Genomic DNA, 15,948 nt, shown 5'->3' with positions numbered 1-15,948 from the left:
AGTAATTTATTATTAGCAAGCAAACATACTCGGAGCTAGTTAAGCAACTATTGGCCCATTTTAAAACGCGAACACACAGACATTTTCAGAATGGTTCACTGATTTGCATGGTGTTGTAAGGGATTGCAATTTTATATGTGATCATGATGAGCAAGAGATTGCTTATACTAACAGATTGATCAGACGTCATTATACAGGATGTATACCATCCTGGGACATCCGGGAGTTTTTTCATCTGGGAGAAAACCGGAAAAAAACAAGAATTATTAGTAATTCCAGGAATTTTTCATGGTTTTAACTTTCAGTTAATTTTTTTTAAATTTTGGCTGATAAGAACCGATACTCTAACAAAGAATATTACTGTATCCCAATACCGCAGAATAATACTGCAGCAATAAAACATAAATGAGAGAAAAATACCAAAATAAGACTGTAGCTGCAAAGGAAATGCGCCATTGACAACAGCAAAACACCATGCACACACAACCGTCTGCCGAAAGCAAAATGTGTCAAAGGTGTAGGAAAGACTATGCAGTGCTTCATAACAACAAACTGCTGATGAGTGTGATATCACAACTGCTTAAGTTTGTTTGAGCAGTTGCCAGAGGGCTCATGCACGTGCACAGTTCTGTCGCATATAAACAGTACCTTCTCCCGCTTTTCTGGTTACTTGAAGCCCCATGCTAACCGGGAAAAAAAACATTTCTGGAGTGCCAGATTCGTGCATGCACAGAACAGTCTTGAGTTGTTATGGGGAGGGGGGTAATCTCCACATGATCCATGTTTATGTATAGCGATGTTGTTGTTTCCTCTTCATGTACAGCTCCCACATCAAATGAAAACAAAATGGATTTCTGTGATTGGGAGCTATCAAATGAATTAAAATACAGTCACATAATTACAGAAGGCTGAAATATATTATTAGTTTCAGTCTTCTGTTTTTATTTCATCTCCACGTTTTTGGCAGTCAAGCAATAATCACCTGGCAGAACAATGAAGTTATTTTTCCTGATATGCTAAAGAAGTTTGGTTTTTATTAATTTTTTGCTCCGAGTCAGTCAATTTATTCGAAATGAAGCATTTGATTCTACAGTATAGGCTAGTTCCTACTGTTCACTGAATTTCAAGTGCACATTTTCATCTTCTGACATGTATGGAATTGTGCCATAATGAAGAACCAAACATGAGATAGTACAGTACTGATACTCCAAGAAGATTTACAGCCCAAAAACCACACTGAAATCTTAATATCAGATTGGAGCCTACTTCATTGTGAATCTTGACACACAAATGTGTACTTCAAGCAGAATCATACAATTTAGTGTGGTTTATGAACTTCCAATCTTCTTGGCGTATCCTCTGACGTCTTTGTTTCTTTTATGATGTAACGTAAGATACCTTAATGATTTATATTTACAAATATACAGATTTCCTATGCAATCGTAGCTGTGCGAGTGCAGTAACACCTGTTTTCTGGCACACTCTGGCAACTGCTGAAACAAAGCTATTTCTAAGAGGTCTTGGAAAAAAATTGCAAGGAAAAAAATTGCAAATGGTGATTTGATAAGCATTAATTTCAAAGTAAATTTCCTTTTACATCATGTATGAGAATGTGCAATTAATTTCTTAAATCACAGAGCTGTTTGACTCTCATTTACAGCTTAACATTTTGAGGACCGGAGACCAGACATTTATTTCGTTATTTTAAATTTTACTGGAACATTTTTGTGATGATATTACATATGAAAGCTTAGCTTCTCTTGTAGCTTATTATTCTTCCAGATCAATATTATAAGTGAAAGCTTAGCTATTCTTGTAGCTACACTATGTATATTAATTGAAATCATTAAATTCTCTTATTTTTGTGTTCGCACTACTTAACAGCTGTTAGCTGAGTACACCACATGTCTTATGCCCTGAATATCTGCTGTCATCAGCTGTGGAGATCACGTGACATGAGCTTTGATTGACTTTACAAAAGGGCATCCCAATCTCGGTTTGAATGCTTAGAAAGCTAACGTGTTGTGTTTGGTGGAATTCGAATTTACACTTTTGTAATTACGAAAATATGCAGTGTATCGTAGTATGAAAAAATGCAGTGTAAATGTTGCTGCACATCATCAAAGATCTTTCCATCATCAAAGATCTTTCCAAAACTCTTATTTTTCTTTCTTTCTAAAGTGATAGCGGAAATTTTACGCTGGTGATCTATAAAACGTCAACTATTCAAAGGAATAGTAAGTTTTACAGTGCTGTGGGAAAGTACACTGTCACTTAACATGGAAAAAGTGTATGTTCACCTGGGAAAAGGATATTTTTTAAACCGGGAAATGTGGGAGTATTTTTCCTTGTCCACATATACACCCTGTTATAATGCACACTACTCATTTGTACTGTGTGGAATTTGGCTCTAAAATGTGGAGACAATGAAGTTTTAAAGATAGCTGAAGTGGGGAAGCTATGCAGTGAACTATGAAAACAATCAAGGGTGAAAGTATAGAAGATTCACATGAAATTTTTCACATGACTGGCCACTACAAATATAAAAGGCCACATATCATGGACCAGGAAAAAAACAGTGTGTTGCAAGTGGAGTCACATCAGCTGAAGAAATCTGGAGTAATGAAATTATCAACAGTGAAGATGCAGGAAGAATCTATATACCACAGGAAATCAGTGGCTGCACAATGACCTTGCTGCTGGATACAGGTGCCACTTCTTCACAAATAGACCTGGATGCTTAAGAATGGCTGGGATCACCAGAATACTTCTCTTCAAGTCTGATATTGAAAACAATCAATGGAGCCCCGATTAAGTTAAAGCAAAAAAATGATGGGAATGGTAAAATACAATGGAACAACCAAAAAGCCTCCATTAATGACTGTCAATTCATGAAAAGCAGCAAATCTCTGTGTCATGAACTGGTTCAATGCCATAAGTTTAAATATTAGTGAAAATAAGTAACTGATTGCAAACATTGTCAATCAAAATAGCTTTAAAGAAGCCGAGAAGAAAATACGCTGGGAGCATGAATCTATGTTCCCACATGGCTTAAGCACTGCAGATCAATTCTGAAATGGAAGTCAGGAGCAACCCAAAATTTTTCTAGTGCAGACCAGTGCCATTTGCTATGATGGATAAAGTTAGAGAAGAAATTGAAAGACTGACCAAAGAAAGATTCTGGAAGCCTTTCAGTGGGCTGACCCAATTGTGGCTGTACCAACTATAAATCCACAGCTGTAAATAGATTAGTATCTGATTCCAAGACTTGCAGAAAATCAGAAATTGCAAAACAGATTTATCAGACACAAATCTCCAGTTGAAACTGGATGAAGAATCCAAGGTGATGACAATTGTAAATACTCCACTTGGACTGTGAAAAGTGCTTTTCTTGTATATTGAAATATTTCAGTGAAAACTTTCTCTGTGAGCAATGACAAAAAGCATTCGAAATAATTTGAGACTTAACATAAATTAATAATGGTGACAAGAATGCAAATTCCAGTGGTGATACCCAACAATCTCTCTTGCAGATGCACTACATGGTGCAGGTAGGTAGATAATATGGAAATTAGAATTCATTAACATTTTGATATGCCATCGTCAGTGAAGCTGAAAATGAGATTGTATCAGGGCAGTTTTTGATGATGCATGACTGTTCATTTTGGAACAACTCTTATTCACGATAAAAAGATAGACAATTTTTTTGGGAGGGAGGGGGGGGGGTGAAAGTCTATTCTTTGCTGCTGTCCTTTATAGACATATTAGGAGCTTAGTTGTGGAAACTGTTTGGTTTACCAACTGTGGTTTTTAACCCTCTCTTTCTTTCATTTGGAACCCATTTATTCTTCTTTTGTCCTAAATATGAACTTCATTGTTCACTACTACTAATTCTCTTTTTATACCTTAGCAGTATTTTTCTTTAGTCTAATTGTAATTGATTTACAGTCCTAGAATAACTGTTAAATTTTTTAATTGGTCATGGAAATTATTTTTCTCTAGAGGCAGATAGTACAGTATAACCAGTAATAAAACACTGGTTCAGCGATATTTCATTCTGTGGTTTCCTTATTTGGGAAAGAGAAAGCTTCCTGTAGGACTGCTACAAATAATTTTGGTGATACAAAATCTTCTATTCTGACTTCTTTCGAGTTTGAATTTTTGAGTATCCTTCTGAAGCCTAATGGAAGTTGTCGAATTTGCCAATATGTTCTTCATTGTATGAACATAAAGTATACCTTGGTAGTTACATGGTGACCAGGCTACTGATATAAACAATCGGGATGATATTGTAAGTGGTACTTTACTGGGATTTATTAGTACTGTGTACATGACTTGTTCCCAGTCTGTCTCTTGATTCCTTTAATAGATATTCTTTTCTAGAACACAAAACTTGTTGCTGTACCTCTCTAAAGCACAGTTATTGCTGTATCTGAAGTAAAACTAAATATTTTCCATAGTAAAAGTAGTTCATAGTAAAGCTAACATGCAAAGAGAGATCAGTAACAAAGTGTCCAGCTTGTATCTGTTGTAATCTATTAAAACATGTACAATAATTTTTACTGTTTGCAAAAGTAGTACAAGCACATTTCTCTAAATTTTACAGTGCAATCCAATGTTTATATGTGATCACGGAACCTTAATGTAAACAACAGCTCTTGTATTGGAAGAGTGCTGTGTTAAGAGATAATTTTCAGATAACAGAATGTACAAATTTTAGTAAAAAAATTGATTGGCCATTAGATATAAGTTTCCATAACATTTTTATGTTAAGATGAAGTAATTGTATTCTCCTTTACGGTATGAAACTGTAAGCATTTGTTTTGGCGATAATGAGTTTCACATCCATACTTAGTGTACCAACTATCCCTTATCTCAGTGGAAGAGGATGGAACAGCAAACGTATTCAGTGGTTGTTGGCAGTGAGGGGGTGGGGTTGATGCAAACCTTAAGTAATCGTTGGGGAGCCGGGCAAGCAAACCTATTCATTGATTTTTGTCTATCATGAAGTAAATGTACATATTTCAGTATAACTGTTAAGAAAATGAGTGTCAATATTGCGGAAAGGTGTGTTAGGGAGGCTGTGTTGTGTTGTTGCTGTTGCTGCTGCTATCACTATTTGAGAAACACTGTGAATCCCATCTTGATGGAAAAAAGTCATCATTTCTTTGAAAAAGGAGTTATTTCTTTTGTTTCTTTTTGGACTTTAAAATTTTCATTATTTCCAAATGTACTTTTCCTTTCCACAATTTGGAAAACAGATTCATCTATGACATGAGTGAGATTAATTTATTCAGCCTTGTCACGCTAAACATGAAGGAACGGTAGATGTAAGAATCATGACTCTATCACTGTTGATCTGAGGCAAGTTTCAAGGTGTTTCCCGGTACTGAATGACCTCTCACAGGATGCTGGAACTGGGATCACCATAATTTGTGTTCTTTGTTGCCATGAGATAGTTGGGTCTTTGGAATAAGATTTGGCTGTCTCTAACAGCAATGGATCACAGTTTCTTGACCTTGCAGAGGGCTTGCAACTCTTTTGACAATTTGGGCTTAGCAACCACAGGACCCCAGCCTTTGCACCACTACTTCCTTTCTCTGCTGAAAGCCTATAATTCCACTTTCCTTTCCCCCTCTGCCTTTCCATGGGGGGGGGGGGGTCTTCCTGGTACAGACCCCGCTTGGATGTGATACATGATTTAAAATACATGCTCTCCATTATTGGGTTTGATCTGCTAACACTTTTTCAAATTTCCTGGAGGTATGGCTCATGCAGGGAAGGTCAACTGGTATGGTGAATGTTACACTTCGTGCCATTCCATTTTAGCAGCCTTCCTTTCCTGTAAGGTAGTATGCCCTAAATCCAGTATGGTAGCCATCCCTTTGTGTGGGTATGAGAGGGTCATCAACCACCTGCACAGTGGTAGCCCCCTGACCACACAGGGATCCCACTGTTTGTTTCTCAAGCTGAAAACTCTCCGTGTATGCTGAGAAGTATGTGCCTGTTACAACTAGGACATGGGGATTCTGAGCAATGGCTTGATGTCCAGTTAGCTCTTGCTGAGATTGTGTAGCTCTCTTGGGGAGAGTGCTCATTTGGAGTGGGTGTGCAGCTGAAAGGGACAAAGCTTTCTCCTGCTGTTGGTCATATGACCCCAGCAGGCTCTTCACAAGGAAAGAACTTGTTCAACACAGAGTGGTAGCAACCCCAAAAGTTTCCTTTCCTGGCTACACCATTGAAGGAATGTAGGACTAAGTGGCAAGCAGGGGAATATTCCCCCTAATGCCTGGTTTGTAAAAGGACAGATCTGGATTCATTTTTAGTCACAAAGACTTTGCAGGAAAATTTTGGGGAAGTTGCAACCATCTCCAAAATGAAGAGTTATTTTGATTAGAACAGCATCCCCTGCACAGTCATGAGCGTTACTAGCTTGTGACAAGCTGGGTGACATTTTGGTGACTATCACTCCCCATAATAATTCAAATATAGTTCAATGCATCATTTTCCATCGTGACCTCCCCTTGCAGTCTGACGATGAGCTATGTGCCAACTTGAACCGATGGAGTGTATGCTTTCTGTCATGTCTGTAGGGGGCCGGAGGACAATAGGGTTGCTACTGGGGTCTTAATCTTTGCCTTTGAGAACAAAGGGGATGTGAAACTAAGGCCACCTACCATCCCATTGACCTCGCATGAGGTGCACCAAATGTATGGGATTGTGGATGATTTTTGCATGCGAATGTCCCATGTGCCCCTCTCTCATTGTCTGCATAAACTATGGAGAGCACCATGAATCCTGCTCACCAGACTGCACTGTCTTTCAGAGAGAGGAAAAATACAGGGATGTAAGACTCTGGCTAGATTAATGTACAAAGAGTCCAAGAGAAAGTACGAATATGTACTTCTTGCATGTGTGACAGTGTCATATGCCACAGCTACGACAATATCACCCTCTCTGACGTTGATATTCTTGCCTTTTATGCCTCCTAAGGGCAATTAAACTGTGTGTGCCCCCTGCCCCATTGGTTAGGGGTTTCCTCCTACTGCTTCCCCAATACCCACTTTGGGAGCAATGGCTCACCACTTGAGGGGGGGCACCGATCCCCACACCCCAGCTGGAGACGCATCATCTCTGTTTGGCTTCTCACACCACTTTGACACTCCCCTCCCTGGTTTCTGCCAGACTGCAGCCAGATACCAGCCAGTGGATGAAGGAGCGATAGGCTGCTGGCCATAGGGCTTTGCAGTCTTCCTCTGTCCCTGGAATTAATTCAGGGAAGCTCTCGCAGTGATCTGAACCACCTAAGGAGAACAAAGAAATAAAAGGTCTTCAAAGATAAAGGAGATACCTATGGTCCTCATGCCACTGGATCCCACCTGTACCACTTCTGTGACTTGGCTGAAGTGCCGATCTCAGTGGCCCCTGAGGCTCCAGTTCACACCATACAACGTGTCTCAGAACCTGTGTGTGTTGATACCATAAACTGTCAACCAGTGGCATCAGTCGATCTCTTGGGCATAACCACCTTGGTTCCTTTATGCCATCACAGTATACTGTTAGCATGAATCTCCAGTAGCATTGTAGTGATTTTTTCCATCTGGCAGAGCTATGACAACTCTTAAGCTCCTCCCTGCTTTCTGCATTGCCATTGAAGAAACGTAGTTTCCAGCAAGGTGGATCCCTGCCCTGCGTGGCTGCTGGGAATATATTAAGAATTTTGGTATGATAGGGTGTTGGGTGGCATTTGGGTGTGCCTCTTGGTAAAGCTTTAGAGGCTGTGGCTGTTCGGGTAAGGGCATTTTAGGATTTTTCCATCTGCAATTTTTTATATCCCTCCCAATGGTGAAGTGCTTCAGAAAGTATTTTCTGCATTGATTTCACAGCCTCCTCCCCTTCCTAATCTTGGGTGACTTCAATGCCCAAAATCATTTGTGGGTTGGTACCACAGTCAATGGCCACGGTAAATATATCGAAAACTTACTGACAGATCTTGACCTCTGTCTTTTGAATACTAGTGCACCCATACAGTTCAGTGTGCCATACTGAAATTACTCGGTCATCAATTTCTGTATTTTCAGCCCTTGTCTTCTTCCACCCATCCATTGGAGAATCCATAATGACCTATATGGTAGTGACCACTTCACGATCTGCCTATCTCTTCCTCAGTGTCACTCCCCTGGGTGTCTGGCCAGATGGGCAGTCAGCATGGATGCTTTCACCTCCACTATCATTCTTAGTTCCCTACTGCAGAGAGGTAGTGACACAGCTGTCCAGAATGTAACTGAAGCCATTCTGCTGGTAGCAAACTTAGTGATCTCCTATTCTTCAGGATCTGCTTGTCGGAAGATACGACTTTGATGGACCTCAGAAAACGCCGAGGCTCTTAGAGATCCCAGGCCGGCTTTCCAGTGCCATAAGTGGCATCCGTCGATGGAGCACCTCATTCAAACTACTACTTGCTCAAGTCTGCCACCTAATAAAGCAATGGAAGCAAGAATATTTGGAATGGTACCCTTCAACCATTGGGCCATGTAAGCCTCCTTCACTGGTTTGGTTGGGGATCGGATACTTCTATGGATGCCAGTCCACTGCAGGTTTACCTGCTATTTCATTTAATGGTGCTGTCTTCACTGTTCCAGACACTGTTGTCAAACATTTTGCTCTGCATGTTGCTCAAGCCTCTGTGTCTGAGAACTATCAACTTGCCTTTCATATCCATAAACAGCAGGTGGAGTGAATGCACTTACCTTCCACTACATGCCACCTGGAGTCTTATAATACTTCATTCATTGAGTAGGAATTCTTCACTGCCCTAGCACTTTGCCCTGATACAACCCCAGGGCTGATACAGACCACATCCACAACTAAATGCTCAGATACGTAACAGTGGATTGTCAGCATCATCTTACTATCTTCAACCGTGTCTGGAGTAAGGGCGAGTTCCCATCTGAGTCGCGAGAAAGCATTATCATCTTGGTACTGAAACTGGGCAAGCGTCCACTAGAAATGGACAGCTATTTTCCAGTTAGTCTCATCAATGTTATCTGTAAGTTGCTCGAATGCATGGTGATCCATCTGCTGTGTTGGCTTGTTGAGTCTCAGGGCTTTCTGACTCTATTCCATGGCAGTTTTCGCCAGTGCCATTCCACTGCTGATAATTTAGTTGTTTCAGTATGCCAATGTTCTTGTATGCCAATGATTTTTGCTTTTTCTGTTGCTCCTCTGGCATAGATATTGCAGAACATTGACTACAGGGTGGCATTTGAAAGGTGTAGTCATGGGCCCTTATCCACATCTTTGTTTTCAGCCTCAAAGACTCACATCATGCACTTCTGTTGACATTGCACTGATCAGCTGCAACCAGAACCTTATCTTGATGAACAATTACTCAATGTGGTGGAGATTTATCACTTTTCGACGTGGCTTCCTCATCTTTACCAGTTTAAGCAGAAGTGCTGGCTACACCTTAGTACACTCGCTACCTCAGTAACACCAACAGAGGTGCAGACTGCACTACCAGTCTGCAGCTTTACAAATCCATGATGCTGTCCTATCATGATTATGGGAGTCTGGCATATTGTTTGGCATTGCGACCTTGCGATGCGATACACCACTGTAGGGTCCGTCTTACAAACTAACCCTGTGAACAGCCTACTCGCTGAGGCTAGGTTACCTCCAGTGTGGACCAGGAACCAACAGTGATTATACAATACATTTTCATGACTCCCCTAAGCACTGGAACTACTTTGTCCTTTTTCCTTGTAGGTAGATCCACTTCTCTCAATAGAGGCACAGAACTGGGATTGCAATTGCAGTTAGATTAGTGTCTTTGCTCCGAACTCCAACTGCCCCCACATGACCTGTTGTTTGGGAGCAATTGTGTGCACCCCCATGGCATGCACCCCAACCTCAGATTTGTCTCAATTTATCTTCTAGACCAAAGGATTCAGCTGATCCCGTGATTTTTGTCACCTGTTCCTGGCTGTTGTCAATACATTTGTTGGTTACAAAGTGGTATAAACTGAGGGCTCAACAATTGATAGACAAGGCATTTTTGCATCCTACATGAAAGGTCACAGTGAACTATGCTTCCCGCCAAATGGATGCAGTGTCTTCACTGTCAAATTGATGGCTGTCAAGTGAGCACTTAGGCATGCTCATTGCTTCTAACCTGCAGTGACTCCAAACAATCTTTGGGCTATAGATCAATGCTACCGTCGTCACTCATCCATCAACATCTACATAAACACTCCAAAAGCCGCCTAAGGTGAATGGCAGGCGGCACTCTGTACCACTATTTGTCATTTCCCCTTGTATTCCACTCACAAGTAGAGTGAGGGAAAAACTATTGTCTGTACGCCTCCGTATGAGCCCTAATTTCTCTTATCTTTGTGGTCCTTATATTTGATGTATGTTGGTGGCAGCAGGATCCTTCAGCAATCAGTTTCAAATTATGGTTCTTTAAATTTTGTCAGTAGTGTTTCCCAAAAGGAATGCCATCTTGCTTCCAGGAATTTCCATCTCAGTTCCCGAAGCATCTCCGTAGCACTTACATTTTGTTCAAATCTAACTGTAACAAATCTAGCAGCGTTCCTCTGAATTTCTTTGATGTCTTCCTTCAATCTGACCAGGTATAGATTTGAAACACTCGAGCAGTACTCAAGAATAGTTCGCACCAGTCTCCTTTACAGGTGAGTCACTCGTTTCTAAAATTCTTCCAGTAAACTGAAGTCAACCATTTGCCTTCCCTACCACAGTTTTCACATGCTCGTTCCAGCTCATAGCGCTTTGCAGTGTTATGACCAGATATTTAAACGACTTCACTGTGTCAAGCTGGATACTGGTAATACTGTATCCGAATATTACAGATTTGTCAAAGCTATCCAGGATCTTCTTTCGGAGCATCAAGCTGGACAGCTAGTTGTCTTTGTTTGGATTGCTGGACATATTGCGATCTTAGGGAATGAACAAACAGACTGGTTGGCAGAGTTGGCTGCCAGGATGCCTAATTTGGAAATGGGGGCCCAGAACAGGACCTTCACAAAGTAACTGAGGGAAATAGAGACCACTTCCATGTGGCAGTCTTCCCTTCACACTTTTCTCTTGCTCTCCTTTGTCGCCTACGCATTGGCGACATCTGGCTGAACCCCGGCCACAATTGCTGATGTGAGGACCAACCTTACTGCTGATGTGGTACCCATCTGATGGTGGCCCACGTCCTAAAAGACTGCTCAAATTGTTTGCTTTGCAGTGATATCTTCAAACTTTCTGACATGCTACCTCTGCTGCTAGCAGACATTGCCGAAGAGACTGACCTAGTTTTACATTTCACCTGTGAAGGTGGTTTCTATTCGTCACTGCGAAGTGAGGCACTATGGTCTCATTGACTGCCAGAGGAGCTGGAAGGCACCCTTAACCTGCTCCGGCCCAGGGAACTCATAGCGGCCCGCGTTTGGTGGCTATTACCCTTTGAACTTTTTTATTTTTCTTTCCTACTTATCCTTGCTTTTATTTCTGTCTTATTGTATCTTTTTTACAGTTGGGCTTCCCTGGATTTGCCTTTTGTATCCTTCCTCCATGGAATTATTCCTGGTTTTATGCATATAGGATGAAGAGACTGATGACATCACAGTTTGGTCCCTTTTACTCCAAAAAACCAACCAACAGCTTCTTGAAACATCTGAGCTCCAAACAGGGGTGACTGCAGTGGTTGTAACAGTTCTGTGGCTGGTCTTGAAAAAGATGCACCATTGAAACAGTGGGCATTTAGAGAAACTCAATTCCTAGTGATAGTATTAGTAGGCTGTATGTGATGGTGGTTGCCAGTGTTTATGCCCTACACAGTGGCAGACTGTATAAACCCTTGCAGCATGAGCCTGGATGAGCAATGGACACCATCGTCAAAAACCATTCATTTGCGGGAAACCGGTGAGATTTGCATTCAAACAGTGGAGCATGTACTAGTCCTAACAACTACTGCCTTTCGAATGAAAATATTCTAATTCCCCAGTTTGTAAGGATAATGGCAAGGGCATATTGTGCTCAGTCATCTACTGCTTCTTACCCAAAAATTTCTGGACATCCATCGTACCTGAAGACAACCATTTCACATGTTCCAGATGAGCCCAGGACTTCTTTAACAAGACAGGTGATAAAATACATGACATGAAAGAAAAAAAAGTGAAACTTGTAAGAAAAATGCAAGGAAGCAGTGCTCTGTGTGCATTGTAGGACTCCATAATGAATGCTTTGTTGTCTGGCACAAGAAGTAAAAGTAAATGTAAAAAGTGTGTGGCATGTGCCATGATCTTCATTTGGGTAGACTAAAATGTAACATTTATTTCAAGGTTATTTAATTTTTTCCCCGTTTCTTTTCCTAGTCTGTGTCAATCAGGCAACCGATAAATAAATGTAGATAGAAGAAAACTAACTTGGCAGTTAGCAGGTGAACTGACAAATTTGTCTTGGTAATGATGTGGCTGTTCACAAGGAATGTCATATTCAATTTTTCCAGGTTCCAGACCCTAACTTAAAAAAAAAAAGTGTGAGTAAAAGCCGACAATAATTAACGAAATTTCTGTTTTCTAAATGGTCACAAAATGCCCCCTGTTCCACCTCCTGGTAGTACTTGTTGCTGGAAGAGCATTGGTAATTATGCTAAGAATGTGCTAAATGATGTTTCCAAGTTCTGTACCCTACTTGCATATCAGTACTGCCTTAAAAATTATCCAGATCATGCAGCAGCTATTGCTGAAATAAGTTATATATTTGTCATATGTTTGATCTGGCAAAAATTTTTAACTTTCGCCATTGCATTACCACAATGCCTTGTGCAACGGGATGTCATGAATTCGCACCCTTCCCTTCCCTTCCCTTCCCTTTCTTTCTCCATTTTCTATTTCATATATTTGTATCTTTATTTCATATAAATATGAGTTAGATAAATAAATGTGTTCATGAATGTGGTTGCATGTGATTTTAGTTGAATTTCCATAGAAAATAGGGGTGGTGGTGGTGGTGGTGGTGGTGGTGGTGGTGGTGGTGGTGGACCTTTCTCTCCTGCGCTCCCATAAATAATTTTACCTCTTCATACCTCCCCCCCTCCCCACCCCCCCTCTCCCCTTAGAAGGAATAGTAAATTTATGGATGCATGTTTTTATGTGAGTGTTCACGAAGACTGGACTTTCCAATTTATTTGTACTGTTTACTGCAGTTCACTTCTTGTTTCATGTTGTAAGTAACAATTTCCTTACAGATTTTTCTTTTTCAGAGCCGCCTCTGCTATAACAGAATTTACAACAATGAAGAACTTCCTATATGTTTGTCAATTTTTTGCATAGATAATGTAATGTAAACAGAAAGTAAAGAAACTTTTTAGAGTAGTTCATGGCATGAGGTGTCACACGAAATTGACAAATAACTGTAAGGAAGGAACAACTACAGGCTTGTCATTGATAAGAAGGGGGATGCTTCAAGAAAATACTAAAATACATGGATATTTACTTTGTCACTCACAGTTTATCTCAATAATATTTATCCGTTCTGATTTTCATAGGAAAATTTTAAACTACACTTCTTAAGTCGACGCATCTGCATCACTGTGTAGAGTTCAAAAATTGTAAAAGCTTGTTATTGTACTGTGTTCAGAGTTGGAACTTGTTATGCATGTGAATATCATAGACTTTCTTGTAGTTGTTCCTGTGATTTTCAGTGTGTCAAGTTAAAGCTAAATCGCGAGGGAAGAAAAATGTTCACATTAAATGTTACTTTAATGAGTAATGAAAACCACCTCAGCTGTGTTACTGCACATTTATTGTACTACAACAGATTTAGTTCTTAAAATATCTTCAGGTTGCCATTCTTAAGTCTTTTCACTTGAACTGCGAGGGTTACTTGGTTTGCCTGGTGAAGAAGATAGGGAATAACATTCATCATGTTGAGTACCCTAACTGACACTAATTTTAATGATGGATTGAATTGAGCTGTGAAACTCAACATGAGTCAGATTTATTTCTTGTCTGCCTGACCAAGCGAAACGAGCAGCCCCTACAGTTCAATGAACAAGATTAAAACCGGCAACCTAATGATATTCTCAAACAAAGCGATTGTAGCACAGTAAATGTGTAATAATATAGCTGAGCTGGTTTTCATTAATCTTTAAAATTAGTGTCAGCTATGGTGCTCAACAATCGACATTATAATGTGTTTAGAAAAAATTAATGAAAGTGTACAGAAAGATAAAAGTTTAGAATTGTCATTGATGCACTGACATACCGCAAATAATACTGTTGCACAGAAGAGCATGGGGAGCCTGTTGTCATCCAGTTTCTTAGTCAAGGAATGTGTGAACAGATTTGTAACTTTCAGAAATTAGAGGTTCCGTCCTCAGGGAGAAAAGAGAGATTAGTCTGGAAATATTGGAAACCAGAGCAGGTTGCTCAGATCACAGGTTAATGGGGATTCATTTTCTGTGAAGACAAGGATCTTAGTTTTTATTAAGCCTTAATGTAAGGCAACATAAAGAAAATTAACGAGATTAAATGTTACAATCCTTTTTAGTCATAGGACTGGTAGTCTCAACAGCTACTGAGATGTAGCATGTAGTTAAGAAGACTCAAACTCCAATAAAGATCATAGTCACAGATGTGATGATGAAATTATTATTGAGTTATTGACACATCAAACAGCTAACAAAGTATGAACTAATAGCTACATGGAGTGAGACAAACATTGTCACTGGGCACTAGTGTCACAATTTCTCATCCTCGTGCTGTGCTGATGTTTCCCTTGAGAGTTCTGGATTGTGTTGCAACATTCTAGAGTAAGTCATGGGAATGATAAGTATTTTTTCACAGAGGTTGTGAAGACAAGAAAATGAAGATTGATTTGATGCACTACTTTATCTTTTCATAAGCACTGCAAGATACAGTTATTCGAACTTGGGCATACTGCAGTCAAACCTTGGTTTTCCTCTTACCTTCATTTAACATATTGATGGTGCCTCAGGATATAGTCTATCAGTCAGTCTCTTCTTTTAGTAAAGTTGTGCTATCATCATCGTCATTGGTGCAGTAACCCTAGGTGAGTATTGGCCTTCTGTAGAAGATTAATCTATTCTACCAGATCTAGTGCCAAACTCCTCCAATTCTAAATTCCAATTTTCCTTATATCTTCTCTGACACCTTCGTCCCACCTGAGCTTTGGTTTTCCAACTGTGTTTCTTGTTGGCACTGTGCTGAGTATCTTCTTAATCATTCTGTCATTAGCTCTCGGTACGTGTAGTAACAATATCTAGTTCACAATGTAGATTATATAATTCATAATTGAATCTCCCCCTCTGTACACCATTTTCTTCCTTTGACCTAAGGATTTGTCTCAAGATCTGTCTTCCAAATATGCCCCATTGCTTTTAATTAAATTTTATTAATGTCCAACTTCCAGCACCTTATGTTAGTGCCAGCCCTACTAAAACTTTATATGTTATGACTTTAGTTTTCCTGAATAGCAGTTTAGATTTCAGATGTTTTCTGTGTCCATGGTAGCACTTGTTGGTGGACAATATTTGTTTCTGGATTTCAGAGCTGACGTAGTTCTTACATTTTACTTCTGTGCAGCTACACACATCAAACTTAACTGAACCAATTTGTATGATTTGGGGGGCACATTTGGATAGTCTCCCTTAGTAACAGACATATATGTAATTTTCCCTTCATTTATCTGTAGGTTCATTTTTCTAGCGGCTCTTTCAAGACTTGTAAAGGTTTCTTTCATATGCCTGTACCTTAACAGATGACAATAGCAAGACTGCCAAAAGCAATGAAAGAAACCTGTACAAGTCTTGAAAGAGCTACTAGAAAGATGAACCTACAGATAAATGAAGGGAAAAGTTGTACTGCCCACAGCAATATTTCCTGAAGAAGCAAAGTGTAAAAGTTTGACCCCATT

The 15,948-nt window shown here is 40.0% G+C and overlaps 1 protein-coding gene across 3 annotated transcripts in view; it reads left to right on the top strand.

Moving 5' to 3' along the window:
• Nucleotides 1–15,948, top strand: part of LOC126336352 (RING-box protein 2) — a 716,604-nt gene that overhangs the window by 17,104 nt on the left and 683,552 nt on the right. Inside the window, exon 2 of one of the 3 annotated variants that reach the window (XR_007564953.1) lies at nucleotides 4,607–4,692. The exons of the other annotated variants lie outside the window; for them this stretch is intronic. The gene's annotated coding sequence lies outside the window, so the exon portion shown is untranslated. Of the gene's footprint in view, nucleotides 1–4,606; nucleotides 4,693–15,948 lie in introns of those variants that run through there. 3 annotated transcript variants of the gene reach the window in all.

The sequence above is a fragment of the Schistocerca gregaria genome, chromosome 2, assembly GCF_023897955.1.
Source record: "Schistocerca gregaria isolate iqSchGreg1 chromosome 2, iqSchGreg1.2, whole genome shotgun sequence".
Classification (NCBI taxonomy): domain Eukaryota; kingdom Metazoa; phylum Arthropoda; class Insecta; order Orthoptera; family Acrididae; genus Schistocerca; species Schistocerca gregaria.
Note: the sequence above shows the minus strand (reverse complement) of the source record. Positions and strands in the feature narration are given on the sequence as shown.